This window comes from Zootermopsis nevadensis, unplaced genomic scaffold (assembly GCF_977971745.1).
Source record: "Zootermopsis nevadensis isolate Lab colony 2312 unplaced genomic scaffold, Znev_1.0 Znev_ptg000013l, whole genome shotgun sequence".
NCBI classification, from domain to species: Eukaryota; Metazoa; Arthropoda; class Insecta; order Blattodea; family Termopsidae; genus Zootermopsis; species Zootermopsis nevadensis.
The window spans coordinates 357,847-378,925 of record NW_028259145.1 but is presented as its reverse complement, the minus strand read 5'-3'; the positions used below and the strand labels follow the sequence as shown (position 1 = coordinate 378,925).

The following is a 21,079-nucleotide window of genomic DNA, read 5'->3' as shown; positions in this document are numbered from 1 at the left end:
ATTGGTGCGCGTTACTACGTTTTACAAGAGACAAGAAAAACGCGAATGTAAATTACGCTTTCGGGATTAATACTCGAAATAGCCACACATGTAAAAATAAAATGCACTTAAATTTATAAAATGTGTCTATGCGAATGAACAGCCAAAAAACTTTATAATGATACGTGGTTTAATGCTCAACAAAAATGTGATGCCAAATCCCCAAGTATAGCAATATCATTATATCGGCAAAATGTATTTATATAAAAACAGGCTTTTCCTTTAATACCTTATGTATATATGTTTCTCCTTTCTTTACAAGTCGTGCTTACTAGTTTATTTATATAGTAGGCCAACTTACATAATTTCTACCACAAATACACGTTCAGGATTATTGAAGTTTGCACACAGAAGCTCCATAAGACTGAATTTAGTGGAATTTGGAACATTTCCAAATTATGACATCTCTGCAAGCAGTTACTGTAATTCTCATTAGGAACTAATGTGCTGAATTTCAGTCCATTACAGAGCGGTTCATGCAGCCTTGTGTGGGTCAGCGAAGAGATCAGGGACTTGGTGATAGTTATTGTAATGAGAAGAGGCATGGAAATCCTTTGTGTATATTTTAGGGCAATCTAGTGGTTAAAGTGGTCTCTACTGCGCCTTTAATCTCCAGTCCGAAGTTCGAAGTTGGTACTTGTACAAATAGTGGTGAAGTTAACGCAAGATCTTGGAAGTCTAGAGATAATTTCTTCTTTAATCCAGCAATCGACAACTACTGAAATATTACTAATAGTAGTTTTCTGTAATTTATGACACAACTGACGTATAGTGTTTTTAAGACCTTGTAGCTGCTAAGGTAATGAAAATTTCCGATATTAGTTGGTGTTAGTTTTTCATTTACAGTGTCTTCATAAAACTCAATTTTGATCTCGTCTTTAGTCAGTGCCCTCTTTCCAAATACAAAATGCTAGACCCACAGTAACTTTTCGAAACATGTTAAGCTTCCCCCATTCTACCACCAGTCGACGGAACACATGGTCTATAGAAAGACACAAACCAGAGAGGCTCCGAAATTGCAATGCGTCGGTGTATTAAACTATTAAATTAATCATAAACGTTCATATATCTTAACACTTAACAGCGACATTAATATCAGAATTCAGCGATGCAAATCCAAAGGAGGACGAGTACGAGGAACATTTAATTCCGAACAAGAGATGGGAACGTTCAGTGACCTGCATTTTCCGACAGTTCTTTATGAGCTAGAGGAGTAAAAATCACTGTAGTGTGAAGAATAGCTTAATTGATAAGGGAAATAAAATAAAATAAATTGTGTTTTTATGTCTGTATTCACATTTTAATTAAGGTTTATCAAAATTTAAAAATGATGTACTTAGGTTTTTTGGAAACTACTTCCACTAGGTTGTTTAAAACATCGTCGAGTCGTTTTATTTTCAAGATGACAAAGGTGAGGTCATCGCTTTTAGACGTCTCGTTGTGTCGGTCCACATAACAAACATTCCGGCCTGTTGTGTTTCGCTGCTGTATCTGAGCTAGCTGTTCGTTTATGTCCGCTGTCTCATGGGCCCACGTCAGGTCGTTGAATAGTTTAACACAAGATCAAAGTAAAGTAACTACAAATAAAGCCGAGCTTCCACTTGTATTTTATGATTTGTTCCGCTAGAACCCATCATATTCAGTAGATACTTACAGGAATTTTAATGGAGTGTCTCCAGTGTCAACAACAACAACAACATAAATGATAAGTTATGCAAATAAATTGAGAGACTTTCTTTAGTTGAATAGCTTAAATCAATCGATTATTAATAACACATAATAGGGAGAGTAAATAAGCTTATAAACCGCGGCTTAACGATCTGCTCAGAAAAGCATGCAAGATTTTAGTTTAGAAACCTGAATGAAAAAGACTATTTTGGTTACATAGACTTGGATGACGGAATAATATTAAAGTGGGTGGTAAGGAAATATGTGGGCTGTACGCAGGTCCTTCGTGAATACGGCAGTGAAACTTTGGATTCCATAAACGACTACGGTTTTAACCATCTGAGCGACTAGTAGATTCTCAACAAGGACTCCGGTCTGTTCATTTGCTAATATATTTCCGTCAAAACGTCAACCATTAAAAATTCCAACTAACTCTCACAGTCTCCGTGCTTGTTATTTTTAAAAGAAGTGCGTACGGGCGATTGAAGGAATGTGACACTCGAACGATGACATAAAAAAATCAGACTTCACCGACTGAAGTCCCATAAAAAGCAACCTTTCGCCAGACTGTACCACCTTTTTCTGCCAACAATTTGATCGCGACACGAGTGTCTTCAACTGCCATTGAGAGCGAAAGGGTTACGCACAGACAAAAGGGAGACAGAGGAGTAATTGAGCGTCGTTAAATTTAGTGTGTCTCGTCGTGTGTTTCCAGCCACACAAACCAGAAAGCTCACGAGTCGCCCCCTGGTGCGAGCCAAGAGTTAATGGCTAGGGATTTGTTGGGCGAGGATCTGGCGCCCTCTGCAGATTTGTCTCTGAACTACTGACAACAGACGTTCTCCTTTATTACCAGCTTATGCCGGAAGTTCTCTCTTTCGAACAGAACAGAATCGCTTCTGCAAGCTTAGATCGTGCCGGCGCTGCTGAGCACTAGAAATATCAGTTCTCTTTGATACAGGTAAGGTTTTTTGCTTGAGAGTGTCTAATTGTCGGTTTTATAACAAAACTTGCAGGATCAATACCGATAATACCACATCGTTCCAACCATATCTCCCGAACATCTTAATGTTAGCATTCAATATCCTACATTCCCAAATGGTTGTTTTCAAACAAAGACGACTGTCTTATGGGTTGTAGTCTGGTAGAAGTTTACCGACGTTTCAGAGACCTCTTCTGCTTCCATCATCAGAGCGATGGGTAAGCCGCACGGTTAGAAACGGTTTGAGTTATGGCAGACTGACACTCAAGGCAGATTGAGTCATAAAAGAACAGTGCAGTGGCCTGGTGGCCCGGGCGGGACTGGCAATGCTGCATCGGATGCTTCCTACGTCCTTCCAGAGACTGGATGAACACTTCCCGTGACCGGCTCAGGTGAAAGCCATCTTCACTTTTCATGTTATTTGGATGCAACTCAATCTCGACGGCCTCCCTCATCATCCGGTCAATGTGTCTGGATTTTGTGGTCAGAATTGTGCTGTCCCGGAGTTTAATGCAGTGGTCCATGTTGATGCTGTGTTCGGCCACTACGAATTTTTCTGGATGCTTCAGCCTTATGAGACGCTCCATGAATCTTGGGTCCCGAATCATCCTTGACAGGCCGAAGGAAACCGGGCATCTTCTTTCGGGGGAAGGTTCACAGAATTGATGTTGAGTCTAGACGGCAGCCTACTGATGTGGTTGAAGGTCGTGTTCACATAGGGCAGGAAGGCAACGGAGGGGTGTTTTCCAGGGGGCTGTGTCTTTAGGTTTGTGGTGCATGCCAGTGTCAGGGTTGGGAAGATGAACATCATTTTCGGTCTCCGTAATGATCTCAATGTTCTCATACGCTGTTCAAGTGGTCAAGGAACTCTTGACAGCTTGCCCGGACCATGGGTCGAGATGACAAATATGTTAGTCACGCAGGGAAACCAGCAGAGTCGATTCTTCAGTGTGCTCCATAATGAAGTTAGCAATGACATTTGATAGTGACGAACCCATGTCCACACCCGTCGGTCTGCTGAAAGGGGAACACTTTAGTATATTCCAGAAGAATATCAAGATGTTTCATCAAAGTGCCGGCTAAGGACTGACGGAAGGTCTTGATGTTGTTGATGAATTTCAAAGAGTTCTTCACGTGGTGTGGCGTGGAGAGTGCCGGACAAATCAACCGAGCTCCCTATTCACATGCTGTGCCAGGCGTTTTGTCGAGGCGCCAGTGGTTCTCACGATGGGCCTGAAAGGGGCTCATTCCTTGTGGATCTTCGAAGATCACATATAGCATCGAACCCTGGGATCGCCGATGTTGGATGACCTCCTCGGGAAGAAATGGCTTCTTTAGAAGGGGGTGGTCTTCCGTTCAGCTTTCTCAGTGGGGTCCTTGTGCAAACTGCTATAAGTAGGGACCCCTAACAGGGCCGCTATTTCAGTTTGTAGTCACTGGTGCTTAGGATGACCGTCACATAGCCCGACCCAAAGGACAACCATCTTCATACTAGTCACCGTGAGGAAATGCAACACATTAAAGGCGTAATAAGTAATATTACCGATATTGTTATCAGCATTGCACATATGTTTTGTGTGTGCATCAGCCAGTGAAGAAATGTGTAGGACAACTCGAAGTTGGAGTACATGCTGCCTACCGTTTTATATTAATGAAATAACTAAAACAATTCCACTTAGTTGATACTGATTGTTACATATAAACAGCTTATTATCTTTCACAAGAACACGCACTGTACTTTGTCATGATTCAGATTAACCCAGAGCAATTCTCTCTTCTCTTCATCGTCTATGGTTAAGCTTGATCCTTGTGACACAAATAAATCGTGATTCTTCTCCAGCCCCCGCGGTCCTGTGTTAAGCGGGTTGAGTTGGCTTCTTTTGCCCACGATTTTCCTCAGGATCACTGTCTTTTCAATGCTGGACGCGTCACGTCGGACAATGAGCCCAAAGACCTGCAGTACCCGTTTTGAGCAGGCTTCCCCCTAGTACAATTACTTCGGTCCTATTTCTTGAAGATCCAGTGCAGGCCTACACGCCTGGACTTCCCTTTATGCTCTCTGCAGACATTTGTTACTTCTGTCTTATATCCCATGTGTTACATGTGCTATCTATCTCATCATCCTTGATTGGATCACAGTAACATGTAGAATAAATTTTTAAGTAACTTATTCACAGTTTATTTAACGACCTTAAAAATTTGCATACCGTTTAGTGCATTGGAATATAAAACATAAGCATACAAACAAACTGTTTACACTACAAATGGCACTAGTGTCATTTATAGTGTAAAGTTTGTGTGCTTACTTTTTATATTATTTAACGACGTTTCAATATGTAAATTATGAAACGTCGGATGAGTTGATTACAGTGATTAATGAATTGGAAATAATGTGGAAGGAAACCGTCGTGACCTAATTTAAGGCATTATCATGTTATCTTCCTGGGATTGAAAAAAGACCAACATATCAGGTCTTCGGGACCAAAATTTGAACCTGGGATCTCCCGAAAGCGAAACGAGAGCTAACTACCGCTTGGTACAGAAATAAAGTATTGCTTATTACGGCGACTGCGTGATTTGTGACTTGATGTTTACATGTTTGAACATTGAAATCGTGGTTTCGAATCCCACTCGAGACACGAATATCTTTCTTTGTTGCGCTGCCCCGTGTAGGTTTTGTGAGATCGTCTCTCGCCCTAGGAGTCCTACCAACTGCCAAAACATGATTATAATTTTAGAAGTAATTCTGAAATAGAATAGGTCAAAAGACCTTATACGTTAAAGCTTAATAAATACAAATTACTAAACTCTTCCTAGTACAGTTTTGTGTCCTTTATTTCATTTCTTTCATTTATTTTTTATATCAGCTCTGAAGATGGAGGCGATATATTCCTTCGAAACGTTGGTAACTGCCTTCAAGAATAAAGAGCGTTATAACCCAGAAGAGAGCTATCCAGTCTTTTCTATATGAATAGATCTGATGCATTAGGAAGCCACATCAGTTAAACACACATAATTGCATTCTACATGTGAATTAATTTAAAACTGATTAACATTCATGCAGCCTGTTGCTAGAGGAGCGTCTCTCATATTATTCTTCACAGAAACGAAAGCATTTTGCATCTAAGTCTAGTGGATTTAAGTGTGAACAATAGAAATAAAAGATTATACAGAAAGATAAAGCTTTATGTAAAGGTGTAAGAAGTTTGTTTCAAAATGAAGAAGTAATTCCGCAGAAATGTAAAATTTTAATGTACAAGGCGTTAGTGCCTTCCAACTCCCCACGAAAGTTTCCCGAATGAAACAAGAACAATGACAGATTTAGAAGGGATTGAAGTAGCTGATATGAAATTCCTAAGAAGTATCGTGGCACACAAAATATGGAATACGAAAGTGGGGACTGGCTCTACAAAAAAACTGGCTGAAAGAGATTAAAAGTGCAGAGAGACTCAGAAGATATTGTTACATGAAGGAAAACACAATGCAAAAAGCATTTGGAACAGCATAATATAAAATAAATTATGGATAAGATATAACGCCTGATTATAAAGACAAGCGAAACAAAATTTGTTATAAAAAAAGCGTATTAAGATTACATTTTGTGAAATAATTGGGTAATGTACGAGCAAAGGTAACTTTCTGAGCTTAAAGAAATGGATTCAAGACGTGAGCAAGGCAAAGGATATTCCGCTCTGGCAAGGGTAAATTCCTCGTTATTTAACGCAAGTGATGTTAAATGAGAAGATTTAAGTGTAATTGGGATATAATAATCGTGATTAACTTTAATTCAGTAGTCCCAGTTATTTAACGACACTGTTTGAACCGTAGAGGCCACATGGAATGACAAAGTGTCCTGAACAATGAAACAGGCTAAGATTTGTAACAGGACACTTGTGGAATATTTTTAGTAGTCTCTAGAACTTCAGCTGGAAGGACTGAGGAGAAGTACAGAAAACCTATTAAGACAGGGAATCTCTCGGGTCACGATTCAAAACCGGGATCTTCGTAATACAAATTTGAAGCTTGAAACATCTGCGAAAAGTTTTAGCAGTTTAAACAATTAGCAAAATATATAGATGACATAAATATTTATGGTAGTTATTATTTGTATCGCCTCGGTCAATTTACGAGGCTGTGACTATTCCAATATATTCCGCATTGATTTTCATTTACGAAATATCTTTATAAACAAATTCCCTCTAAATTCTTATATGTATATTTGGCCACTTCTCACATTGTACTTAATCTTAAATATTCGTAGCCAGAAGTGTGATAGAAAGTTCTAGCTCAGTTCATTTGGTGACATTAAAATTGATTTAGTCGTGGGTAGTAAGTTCTCTCTGAACTTCACCTAGCCCATACCAGATCTCAGTAAAGAACACACCTGACATTTCAAATACAATCATTGTTTCTATTTCTTTATCTGTGTTATTCTTCATTCATTTCTTTTCACACCTCTTCCAAACTCTATTTCTCTCTCCCTGATTCTATTACTCTCTTCCTTTCTTCCACAATCTGTTTTGCCTGCGCTATTTATCTGCATTTCATGTATTTCTCTCTCAGACAGATTATCACAAAAAATTTTAAGTTATCGTCAATTGGGAAAGATAGGTGTCTCACTGGCAGACCTTGCAAACGTTGAAATGAAGCCACGTCAGGCTCCTTCTACGTACCATAGCGTTAAGCTGGCATTGTATTTTGTTCTTACACTGACGTCACAATAACCACTCGTCGTTTCGGTGATCGAGACGTGTTGTCTTCTTATTTGGTTCATTCCTCGATGGAATAAGGGCAAACGATTTCAAGAGCCTTGAACGAGGGGAGATTTCGTGGAGACTGAATCGACACTAACACAACTGCTGTCCCTTTGGCACCGAATATCATCTTCTCCTCTCTTATGCTTAGATTATGTTGTTTGAAATAATGCGGATGGATTCTTTGTTAGAAGCAGGAAGTCGTGTACTGGGCTCTAAGATGTCTCAAGTGTTGATAACTGTTGTCCATAGTAAACCGACAAATTTGGGCATGGATGTTGCACGTAAATCTAGTATTTCTCAAGAGGTTTATAAAGTGATTCAACACAAATACCATCCCGATATAGAAAATTGTATTCTTGTGGAACTAGGCGCTGCGGATAGATCTATGGCACTATTGTTCCAAATTGGACACGTTCAGAGCCATGAATATTTTGTTACTTTAAATTGTGGTATTGTGCATGTAGGTGATGTCCAAAGTTTCGGAGCAACTTGGTGCCTCCATCTTCAGGCGAGAGGTCGACCCGAGGAGAGAAAATGAAGACAGCAGATTCTGATATTTTAGTTACCACTTGCAGAATATTTCGAGTGACAATTTATATAAAAAGTAAGCGTTTACCTTCGTCAATGCCTCAGATCTTAGTTTGTCACTTTCGTTATTGGTTTAATTATTCTAGTAGTTACTTAATTAGAAGACAATAGTTGATTAATTAGTGCGGAACGTCGTTGTCTAGTGGTCAGCACCGTCACATTATGTTTGTGTGACTCTGGCCTAGATTTTCTGTAAGCGACTGACTGTCTTGACTGAAAATTTTCACGATTATTCTGAGTTCTTAGGGGCAAGATCTGAAGCAGTACTTTCGAAGAGACCGTGGCCATCTGCTCCTGTCTTATAAAACTATCAATAATCCAGCCTTTCTACTCTTTACAGTCGTAACTTCTTTAACTGAACAATCAATGAAGTGAGTTAGTTTCAAGTTGTTTAGTTGGTTATTCGCAGCGCCACTTGTTTGCGGGAGAATCGTGCACAAATTGTTACAGGGCCTTCGTATATTCGTGGCATTTATCCGCCATGACTACGAAAGAATACGAACACTTCACTCCAACGCGTTCTCTTTTTCTACTCTTTCGAGTGTTAAAGTTTTAGCGATTTTTGAAAAGTTTTGTTTTCTCTTGAAATATTTGCTGAGTTAAACAACCGGATTTTCTGTAAAGTTTCACTCAGTTTCGATTGCGTGTCCCTTTCTTACTTCAATGGCAGCCGCACTCTCGTGCTAACTGCCCACACACTTTGGTGTCATCTTAACACTTTGAGATCCGAAGTTAGGATCAAGAGGTTTGTGACTCCTGTTAGAATTCGAGGGAGTTCAAATATCAGTCCTCTGGCCTGAACAAGGTTGTTTGTGGCTTTACCAAATACCTCCAGCTTAATCCTCATTCGACACAATTTTATCTCAGCAATTAGTAACATGGATAATTAAACAAAAATAAATAAAATAAAATAAAAACTTTCAGTCCATGGACGTACAAAATGAAAATAATGTCCATTCTTTTACTTTATCGTACTAAACACTGCCAAGCTTTTAATTCATCTGTAAGTGTCTTCCAGGAAACAAAGTACAGCTAAACAAAGGTACAGACTGACAAACGGATGAAAGCCGGTAATACGATTCTTAAAACATATGAGATTCTTTAGAACCCTGCTAGTAATTACCCATCCAGTGCATCTCTATTCTGCTTTGTAACAAAATCCCTTAGCGTGTGACATCAAAAGGGAATTTTCTGGTTTTGCACCACGTATACAGGTAACATCTTTTCTGTGTCAGCGACCGATCTCTTGTTGAGAATATGACGTAAGCATCAGGCTTAATAAGCCTTCATAATTCCTAACTGTGTGCTCCATAATAATGTTAATTTCGGTAAATGCTCCATAGACGAGCTCAAAAACCTTGTAATGAATCCACTGAGCCCAGTCACCTTTCCTTATACACACGCCTCATCGTCTCTGGCGCCATCTGCCTTATCGTTTATCGCCCATGAACATTGTCTTGCCACGGCAGACTCTGCGCACAGGACAGTCGACATTCTAGGCGTTGTGCTTCATGGCGTGAACACCAGGTGGCTCTAATAACGAGGGGCCCGTGCGACGCTGAGCTCCGCCCAAGCACTCCCTCGCGCCCTCGTGTGAGTCCCCAGGGATCCCACCCCACTCCTTACAGCTATTAGTACTGCAGTGAGCAAGCCGGGATAAAGGCTCTGTGCAAACAGAGCATTAAGTCAGTTTCCAGACTGACAAACAACACTGTTCTTATGCAGCAAAATAATAAGGAAAATCTCCTCTTGATAGTCGCGTTCCTTACGTTCCGAGCGTTATACAGGAACGAGGTACGATGTTTGGTCCTTGTATTAAGCATTTAATGCATTAACGACGTACGTGACAGGGATGTTTAAGATTTTACCCCTGTGGTTAGTGGTTTATAGCCACCCGTCAAGCTGTAGGAAATTAGGGATTTCTATAACAAATGATCGTAGGTTAACATTTTAAAATATGAATATACTTAAATGCACGACCATGAATATTAGTCCGAAGAAAGTTTACGGAAGGAAGTGAATTCCCTAATCCTTTGAACCCGAAACTTTTCTAAAAGATGCGTAAGAATTCACCGCGTACCTAAAGAAAGGAAGATTTGTCAGTGACTAGTATTAATTGGTTGATGCTGTCTTAAGGAAATAATCGCTGTTTATTCTGAGAATAATACGAAAGCCAGAAACACCCTCCATGAGCAACATTGAGAGGTGGGCGTACTGAATGTTACATCATTCAGCGCATACAGTCGCCACTAGGCTCTAAGGAGTTAATCAACTTAACTCGTCCTACGCACACGTGAATGCAGGTCTATATTCGCCAAATTTGAAAACGGACCTAGAAATTGGTTTCTCTTATCTCTTCATTCTTTTCAATCATTTTATTTGTTTATTCTTCTCTTATTATGTCTTTCCTTCCTCCCTCATTCCACCCTCCTCCCCATCCGTTTCTTTCCTTCCTTCTTCCGCCGCGTTCAATCTTTCATGCCTTCCTCTCGGTGCTCAGCCTGTGGATCCACGAACCTCGCTGTGCCTCCGAATTATCGATATTTTACATAACGCGTGGTGAGCTATAGATCAGACGTAACCTGCACGCGAGAGTTTAGCATCCAATCACGTCGGAACTCATAAACCTCCTGCCGGAAATGAACTCTTGTGGAGGGCATTAAAACAGCCCTCACAAAAGAGAGTCCGGTCCCTGTTTACAGACTGCGTTGAGAACCGCCATAAACATCCACGCACTTCGTGGCAGTATAACTCACGCACCTTTCTGTCTTCGTGCATTTCTCTGTCCAGCCTTTGGGTTGTTTCATAGGTACGCTCTCATCTAACACGTCGATAGTCAAATTTACGTTACGGTTGATGGGCCAGTAAATTTATTGTTAAATAACGTCGATATCCAGGTACATAAATTAGAAATAAACAGTATTTAAGTAACGACTCAAAGTTGCTATCCGATGACGATTTTTACGAAAAACTTTACTGACCGTCATTGTGATACAAATTATAAATACTTCTTGTGATGTTAAACGCTATAAATGTGTACGTTTTTTTTTTTTAAAAGGATAGAAAGAATTGTTATAACACAAATGGTTCTTAGCATTCATGTAAATTGAAAAACATTTAAAAAATACTTTGGAAGTGAAGAGAGAATAAGACTACGGGTGTTAACATTTGAGTACAAGCCTAAATGACACAGAACCATTTTACAAAATAGTTTATTAATTTAGAATATCAATATTATATTCAGATGGTTTCTCAACATTGCTAAAACCGTGAAATCCAGATTAGAATCTCAAAGGGCTCGAGTACTCAGATACTGAATCTCTTCCTGTAAGCTTTCAGTCGTAATTGAGGTCCTTCGCGTGTTTCTTCAGTCTCTCCATGCAGATGGTCAGAGAGTGTCATAAGTGGTCCACGGCCACTCAGTTTGAAGACTGGAATTTTAACTTTATTTGGATTTTATTTACAGTTTTGTAAATCCGTGCTCTTGTATCACTTGTGTCCTTAAGGTCTAAGTAGGTTTAAAATGACAAAACCCAAACAAATTCCGGTTTTGATTAAGATGGCCCTTTCGAAATGTTCGCCTTCGTAAATATCATCGTTCCTTACTTTAGTCTGCTGCAGATACAACCCCGCGTCGCTGCGCTAATATCTGTGCAGACAACGATGAACCTAATATAAAATATTTAGGCATCTGTTAGTGTAGGAGCTTGCGAAATGAATTTATTGTGGATCCGTCCCATATTTCTAAACACGAACACCAGGTTAGACTGACAACCAAGACTTCGTGACATTCATTTTATGAAGTTTGTGCAGTCAAAGAATAATATAGACCAAAAACAGAGTGAATTTGTAACCGAATGCAAACAACTTAATGGAAGATTTATAGAAGCGCCTCATTAAAATGGGATCCCTTGCGAAAGCACTTTCCTGTCTATTTCCTGTGCACATACATTAAATTTTCCACTTATAATTAATTGAATCCCCCATTAATGCTGAGTAAACAGATGACCGATGACCCCAATTTTCACTATTTGTTTATTTCCGTAGAGCGAGTCGACCTGTGATAAACAGTCGATAGTCGAGGCGCCTATGAGATCGCGAGTGAAAAATTAGTCATACGGGCCGGCACAAGGGAGAAGAAAGAAAGATAAATATTGAATGAAGGAGAGCGACGAAGAGAATAAATAAGAGAAAAGGAGGAAAGAGAAAAATCTAAAAGAAGGGGAAAGGTAACTGGAAGGGTGGAATGGAGGAACAGAAGAGGATAAAAATGTAAAAAGGGAGGCGGAAGAAATGAGAAAAAACCTCTCAGAAGACCAAGAAGAAGATGGACTTTATTCTGTGGTGAATTATAGGGAGATGTGACGAACGGACGTACACAAGCATTGCGGGTTCAGTTGCAGTTGTTACTTTAACGTTTTGGCTTACAATTACCAGACCTGAAGAAATCTGCACTTCAGCAGCCGAACTTATGTTTCACGTTAGTAAGATCCTGAGTCTTATTCTGGACCTGGGGGGAAGTTTGCTGATTCTTCGACTCCTTTGTCGATATTCGTCTACCACTACGCAAATGCTGGCTTAAATACCTTAAATGAGTAAGTTTTCAGGTTCTCACGATTGCGAATGTGAAGATGGCTGTCTTCTGGGTGATTACGTGTAGTCTTGTAGAAGATTACCGACGCCACAGAGGTACTTGCTGCCTACATCATCAGGGCGACGATTTCTGAAGATAGTCCGAGGCCTCATCATTCTAAAAGCTTCTGCAAATATCTTTCACAATGTCACTCAATGCTGCAAATTCTGGGCAAAGCAACTCCTGAAATGCTGTTAAATAAAAGCCGATTCTTTGGTTATTTAACGACGCAGTTAAAGTTTTGTAGATTCAGGACCGTCGAGTGGATTGAGACAGGAAGGTGATCGTGAATGTCGAGAGATTACAGACTTAAAAGGATGGGTTCAGGGCTCCCTAGACAACCTGAGGAGAATCATGAAAATTCTCAGAATAGTAGATGACTGAAGAAGACAGAATTCAGGCACTCTGTTTTCGTTGTATATACGAACTGATTTGTTGTGTGTCAATGGACAATGTGCGTTTCCACTTAATTTAGAGCCAGTAATCACTGTACAAAAGTAGAGATAAACAGACGTTAATGGTTCGTGAGCTGAATAAAAGCTGAAGAGCGTATCGATTGTTAATTCATGTCGTTCTGAATCGCTTTTGTTACCGGCCGATAATTTCCATCACTTTGTTTTTTGGAACCAAAAGAAATTAATTAACAACGCGAAGATTCCTTTAGCCGCTGTTTAAAATGTTGTTTCTCAAAGTATGGACTGTGAAATCCAGGTGGCCCGTCGTGTTCTTTCAAATCCAAAAATCTAAACAAACATACAGAAGAACGAGTAACCGCACATGTAACATAGTCCAAACACCTAGTTCTTGATTAACGTGACTATAAAATAATTATTATATTTGTTTACCGTCAAATCACAATAAAATAGTAAGATAAGATAATTAAAATTATTAAAATATCATCTTATGTTCCATATCGAGCATTCGATTTACATCGAATGCTCGATATGGAACATAAGATGATATTTTAATAATTTTAATTATCTTATCTTACTATTTTATTGTGATTTGACGGTAAACAAATATAATAATTATTTTAATTAATATCACAATATGACGCAGATATACTATCTCATAACGTGACTATGTCATTATGAGCCTAGTTCCCTGCGTTTGAAGATAATTATTTATTACCCCCAATCCATCCTCCTGTCCCCAGCCTCTGATACACAATTTATCATCATCATCATCATTACCACTGTCCTGAGTTACCCAGAGTACTTTGTTAATATATTTCTTGTATTACTATAAACAGCTCCGTTGAAATTGCATTTCACGCTTTGCCATGAATATCTTCACCTCCACTCACTGCCGATGTTAAAAATGCATGGAGTTATACCTCTAATGCCCCATGCACCATTACGGCGTGGCTCTTGTTTAAGCTTTACGAATAATTTTGCCTTACCTGCATAAATATAGACCGCTGTGATAGCTTTAAGTTATAAGGCAAAGAGGTGTGTGGAGCGGTTTAGTCTACTTCCAAAGGGCAGTTGTAGTCCAGACATTGATATGTTCAGAGTTTTGTAATCTTAACTGTTGCGTCTTGGGTAAGCACTTATTGAACGCTCAGTTATAAGAACGCCTCAGACTGTTTAAACAGATGAATCTCCAACTGTTATCCTGACAACAGAATTCAAAGAAAGAAAGCTAAAATTTTAAATGTGCTATTGGCAAATTTCGCAAACTCGAGTGGATATTACAACACGGCTTTGGTCGGTGTAAACTATTTATCGTTTGAGCATTGTAATCTATAAGTTGCAAGTGCGAAGTGTCATTTCTAACAACGAAACCTAAAACTGCAGAAATGTTTTCGCTACGATTATTGGCAGATTTTCCTACTTTAATTCAAGTAAATGCTGACGCAAAACTTTTGGAAACAAAATATATAGAATGGGATTTTAAGTTTTGTACAGTTTCGAAAATTAAAATGTTTGTTTTGAAGGGTACGATATTTCGTCCAGTACGCGATCGCTAGTCGTGCTACGGAACCTGCTGCCTTCATTTTCAGCGCAGACGCAATTTTCGTATTTTATTATTGTGTTTTGGTACTATAATGATGTAATAACGGCAATTAACAGCTGGATTTCAAATACTATTGACTGGAGTTTAACAGACTCACTTTGTTTTACAAATATTTGTCATTATATGAAAATAAAAAACAATTTTTTTTAGCAGTTTATGTTTCGTAATTGCACGTATGTAGAGCACTAATTTTAAAGTTTTAAATAATGTCAAAATTACTAATTCTTATTTTACTATTCCCCAGAGTTTAAGCGATATAAAGGAATGTTGTTTGGCTCATCTAAGTGCATTGATTAATTTTACCGGTCGGCTAAGCGAAACGAAGTCAAGACTTGATCTTCTGATGAGCGCAACTTCCCAGCATCAGAACAGAGGACACTGCAGTTGCGTACAGCTGGCAGAAAGTTGCAATCATTGCCTCGGCATAATTTTATCAGGTTTCATAAACAACGCCGCTTCTCCTAACCGCGAACACAAGCTACATTAACCTGTGAGTATATCCAATGAGTAAAAACCCATTCAGTGCGAATCGTCCGTGATTTTGAATTTTTCATGGCGTCCCCCTGTGTGGGTTTTCTTTCAAGCGTTTGGTTTGACAACACAGGGCTACCGCATTGTAAGCTGTGTATTAACCGACAGGTTTGATTTTACACAGCCATTGTAAAAAAAAAAACATTATAGTGGAGTACAGTCACGTACAGAAATGTCGGTATCGAATAAGACGAGTTATGAAGGGAAAACAAAGTACGGAAACTTGTTTTAATACAAAATAAAGACTGATGTTTGGAATTATGAATGTATAAAGCTTATTATGAGGGACTGCCTTTCATAAAGTTCAGTGGCACCGAACATTCGCCGAGCTTGTGGGCCTATTTTCATTGCAGCATAACAGTCAAAGAGGACTCAATACTCAAATGAGACGTGAATTATTGAATGATTCTGAGTTAGGACCTACTTAGCTAAAATCTTAGGAGATATAACCCTCTGTTAGCCCCGTCATTCATGCATCCACCCTCCATATCATATTTTCCACCTGCTCATACAGCCAAACATCGATATATATTTCCAGTGATCCATCCATTCAATCTCAAAACTCATTCATCTAAGCAAATATCCATACACATTCCTCCTGGATATTAAGAATCTGGTATAAAAGCAGCAGAGAATTGGGGTAAGGAAATGCTGTAAATAATAATCTCGCAATTACATGTGATCTTTAGCCAGTTAAATAAAATTTACATTAAACCAAAGTAACTGAATCTGTGGAGGGGATGGAACAGTAGTTCATACAGTCAAAATATTCCCTCGCCTTTTATGGAATGTGTAGTTTTTGTCATAGATTTAACAAGATCGCGCCACTGAACAGCGCCCTGTGATCTGCGATTCAGAATTAAGCTCTTCTGGCAAAATACATGTTCGAGTAATTTTGAGACGAAATATCTCCAATTATATTATGTGTTATTACACAACTCTGACATGATGTCTCGGTGTTATTCTCATAGTAAACAGCGTTTATTTTCATAGCATGAAGCAGTTGACCTTTGTAATGTGGACAAGTGTGTTTATTACGAAAAGAATAGAAAATTGAAATATTATTCGAAGAGCGAAATTTACATTTTTCGAACATTCTTCTATCCGTGCCTAAATTTTGTGGGGCACATTTTTACCTCTATCATGCGTGCTACATGCTACACTACTAAATTTGTTCCAGGTCTGCTTACCGGTGTCCCTGTATTTGTAATGTTTAATTGGCATGCAGTATAGGATGTTAGAAACTTCTCTTCACATTTGCATATTTTATATACTAAAAGTATTGACATCCCTGGTATAGATATTTTATTTCGCAAGTGTAGGGTATTTGTTAGCACGAGTATTTATTAAAGGCGATTATCAAATATGTCACAGATTTATCCTTGTATTTGTTGAAATAAAGTACATGCATTATATCCCCAGCAGCACTGTAGAGAGCTCTCGTATTCATGGACGTGTATTAAACAGTCTCTGAGAGTCTACTGACTAATCCAGGGGTATTCATTACGGATTTGATGATGACAACGTTGAATGTACAAGCTTTTATTTCATTCACGCATTTTAAAACAGCTTCTATGCAGGCAAAAATTCAGAAATACTACTTAATAATTTCGTGAATATTGGTCTTTCTTAATAAACTTATAGTCAGCCAAGTTGTCAATAAATTCCCCGCTTTTATAAAACCCTATGTATTATTGATATATCCAGACGCTGGACGACATTGTGAGCCAGTTTTTCAGGTCTATATTACTAACCTTTCAGATGTATTTTAATGTTATCCAACATCTTCCTTGTCTCCCAGATATTCCGTTTACTTCATATTTTCAGACTAAAATTTACTCTCCCACGTGTCCAGAACAATTTTAATTTGATCGTCATGATAATGCACCTATACCTCGATTTACAAACTTCCGATTTAATAATTTTCGTGACAAGCAAACATGTAAATCTACATCAGTTTTTCAATTTACGAAAATTGGTTTTGCTGCAACGAAAACTATCATCCGAGGGCCGAGTGTTTTTTTAAAGTCATTTTGTTAGTTGTTTACTTAAGTTCTAATATATATAATGCAGTAACTCCTGTACAAAAACGTTTCACTTTACAAGTTAGCAGTGCTCTACAGTGATAAATATTTAATAACCATTATAAAAAGTAACAGTGTTCTTACTTTTATGAATGAATAGAATGTTAATAATCATAGGCGAAATATTGTGTGATTTTTCCTGGACTCAGAAACTAGACACATTTTTTGCATTTAAATTAATGAAAATGATATTTCGACTTACGATTTTCACATTTTCCCTATTCTGCGTGGTCCCCTTAGAAGGAGCTGGTACCTGTCATGGACAGAAGACGGATAATATTCAGAATTTTAACCAAAACTATGAGATAAATTATTGTAATTATAAATAGCATAATATATAAAGACTAGCATAATTCATACTCTGCACTAAATATATAGTAAACCACCATCGCCAATATTCGTTGGTATGATCTGTTCAGCGCCATTATAAAACACTCAATTCTGTGTTCATACCTTCGATGGAAACATCTATTTTTATGCCCATATAAAAGTGTAAATAACAGGATAGGCGAAGGAAGACGTCTATGGAAAAATCTTACGAGAAGAAGACATAGGATGTGGAACACATTCTAAGGCACCCGGGATTGGTTAATTTGGTAATGGAAGGAACAGTTGAAGGGGGAGACAAAGATTGAAATATGTGACGCAGATTTTTGAGGATGTGGAAATGAAGATATTGGCGCAAGATGGGCGAAAATGGAGGACCACATCAAACCAGTTGAAAGACCGATGACTAACAAACAAACAAACATAATAGTAAATTATACTTCTGTGTATTTTAATAGTTAGGCTCTAGATAGGAATCAGGAAGACATTAGATCCTTAATTAAAGAGTAGTCAAATATTTCTATAAATGAATATGATCATAACTTCGCGAGAGTAATATTCTATGTACTTTTCTCTCCTTATTGTTTTAATATATTTTGGTCTGTTTCATTAACTCGCCCATTAATAGTGGGCAGAATATTTCTGTACACTGTACGCAGTGTGGACTAGAGTATATTTAAAACTAAACTTATCGAGGGCACTATTTTATTCACAATCCCTGATTTGTGCATCCTTGACATAGCATGTAATTTTTTTTTTATATAAAAGACGGAATAAATGCAAAAGTTCACTTCTACGCAAGTGGGTTTCTATAAAGCTAGAAACACATTTGCATACGGGCACTGGAAACTTCGTAAATACGAATATTTTTCTTAAATATAGTAACCTCCTTCTCCGGTTCAGCAAACGATCTATAGTAAGAACCAAGCTTACTCCACGTCTCTTACCTCTGAGACTACATTCTAGCCAGCGATTGAAACAGCTTCGTTACGCCCTGCAGTTTGCCTAAATATCATAAGATGACTAAGAGGTGTAACTCACAAAGAATAATTTAAGAGTAACATCTCCTCCTCTCATTAGTTTGGGCCTTTCGTTTTCTCTTTCAAATTTCTCTGTTCCCTCGCTATTGTTGCCAAATTTATTTTATTCCATCTCTTCCTTTCATCCTTCTCTCAATTCTCTTTCGTTTCAGTTTATCTTTCTTCCTGCTTTCATAAAGAAGCAATAAAACTTGAACGGATAAATCTTTTTAAGAAAGAATTGAAGCATTTCCTCTCAAGTTACTCACGCACTGACATAGATTAATACTTTGTTTCATTTCGCATTTCCCTTCTACATTGTGGAATTGTAACTCTTTGATTCTCGTAGTTATAACTTTCATTTTCAACGCGTCCTACCTCTGTGCACCGATTTGCTAACGAGTTTCAATATGCATATAAGCGTTTATATTCTCTGGAGGCATTTGCGTGACTGGTGGAAATGTTTCGTCTTTTCTCTTGTGTGTTCCTAGTATTTTTCGATCAATAAATTTTTCATGCGTTGACTGGGGCCCTTAGTGGACTACGCAGTGATGATATTGAAGCGTCACGTGGACCTCAGAGTCCCAAATTTTTCTGAGAAAATTAACTTGAAACTTACCGATAACAAGGTAGTTTTCAGGTGGACTTAAAATAATATTCTGTATTTTTCTTCAGTTTTATTATAGACTAAAAACTCTTCTATTCACATAAACAAGTGTTGAACTCTCGTCTACCACATCAGTAGAGCTGACAGCTCCCATTCGATCACATGTCACGTTCAGCATAACCTGCACTACTCAGTGGAGATCCTGATCGTTTAGTTGCGTTCAAATTAAAACTTTGAAAAGCAAATCGCTTCAATTTAGGATAGCAACTTTTTAAAAATTTAATACTTTCCTGAAATCATAAAAATATCTTATTGTAACTAACTCCGTGGAGCGTAGTCCTTATTAAGAAGCTGATAGTAGCTTATGTCGTCAAGACATTGCCTGTCTTTTTCATTGCAGCGTCCGAAACACGAAACCACTGGGCACCTTCGTAACCCAGTAGAATGTAATCAGCGCCAATTTTTATTAAGTCTGTTTTTATAATATTATATAATCTACGCCAGCAGTCCCTAGGATTTGGGTATACGAACAAAAATTTATGTATTTATTTGCTTCCCCATTTGTGGTCAGAAATAATTTTACCGAAATTAATTAAAAAGTTTAAACACCAAATATAGAAAAATAATGAAAATATCTCGCAACAGAACTTGTTTTAACAACATAAAAGTACATTGGCTGTAACGACAGTTTCTAGTGACAGACGTAGACGTTGAGACACGAAGTTTGCCTTCAGCCGGCAGTCTTGAAATTTTAAAATCACGTAAACTGCAATTATTTTCGTTGGTAAAGCATCAAGGTACACTCTTTTCTGCCACAACAGATATGAAACGCTGAACGCAGTCCAAACTGTTGTTACACAACGGAATAGTATCACACAGGAGCAAAGCATCTTCCGAATACCATCAAGAGAAGGAAGTCAGTCACGGAGACACTCACATTAAAGGGTGATCTTAGACAGGGTCAACTCTCCTATCACTGCGAAGGAAATTCCGAGAGAAAGGAATATTAAATACTACTTTCCTCTAAGAACTCTTACATAACAGCTAATTATCATTCCTGAAATTCTCACACGAATCTACCATCGCCCTAGAATGTGTGCGTTAATCAGGGCATTACCAGGCAATCAGTCCTACGTCAGAACACCTTTTTCTGACCAGAGTGGTCTCGCAGTGAAGGTGATTTGGATTTCGTTTCTTAATAAAATAACAAATCAGACTACTTTTGTGACAATGCAGGGTAGCTGGTCCAACTACGGATGCTGATTGACGATTACCCTGAGAATTTTCACGGTTTTACTCAGTCTTTCCCTGTTAATGTCTGGATAATATTTGAGATATTCACTGGCATTTCTTTATGAATTATCATTTCACCATACATGATTATTTTTCCTTATCATTTGATGTTGCACAGCAATGTATAGTTGTAGCAGCCTCAGAATTGACCAGGAAGACAAAATATCACTGTACGTAATGTTCAACACTGAATTTTGCGTCCTGTGGCAAGATCTCGCAAGAACAAGGAATAGAGCCATTTTATTTATTATCTGGCATGTTTTAAAGGCCATTTGAAATTTAAGAAAGAATGTTTCATCTTTGTATCTTTATCCCTCGTCATCTTTCTTCATTTTCCTTTTGTTTTTCGTAACTTTGTCTCATTTTCTGCTTTCTGGGAGATCACTTTCCCATCCCATCCACAACGCAGATTCTTTGGCCCATCTAGCATCTCTAGTCTCAACGCAGTGTGCTGAATTTCATTATTTTCTTGCAATAAAGTTAAACTACGAACATACATTTCTCATCGCCTGCAACCTTTTTAAATGAAAAA

The 21,079-nt window shown here is 38.2% G+C and overlaps 1 protein-coding gene across 3 annotated transcripts in view; it reads right to left on the bottom strand.

The window, feature by feature from the left end:
- Positions 1 to 21,079, bottom strand: part of LOC110838519 (uncharacterized) — a 581,802-nt gene that overhangs the window by 361,500 nt on the left and 199,223 nt on the right. For 2 of the 3 annotated variants that reach the window (XM_087348332.1, XM_087348331.1), the window contains exon 3: positions 17,504 to 17,554. The exons of the other annotated variant lie outside the window; for it this stretch is intronic. The gene's annotated coding sequence lies outside the window, so the exon portion shown is untranslated. The remainder of the gene's footprint in view (positions 1 to 17,503; positions 17,555 to 21,079) is intronic. 3 annotated transcript variants of the gene reach the window in all.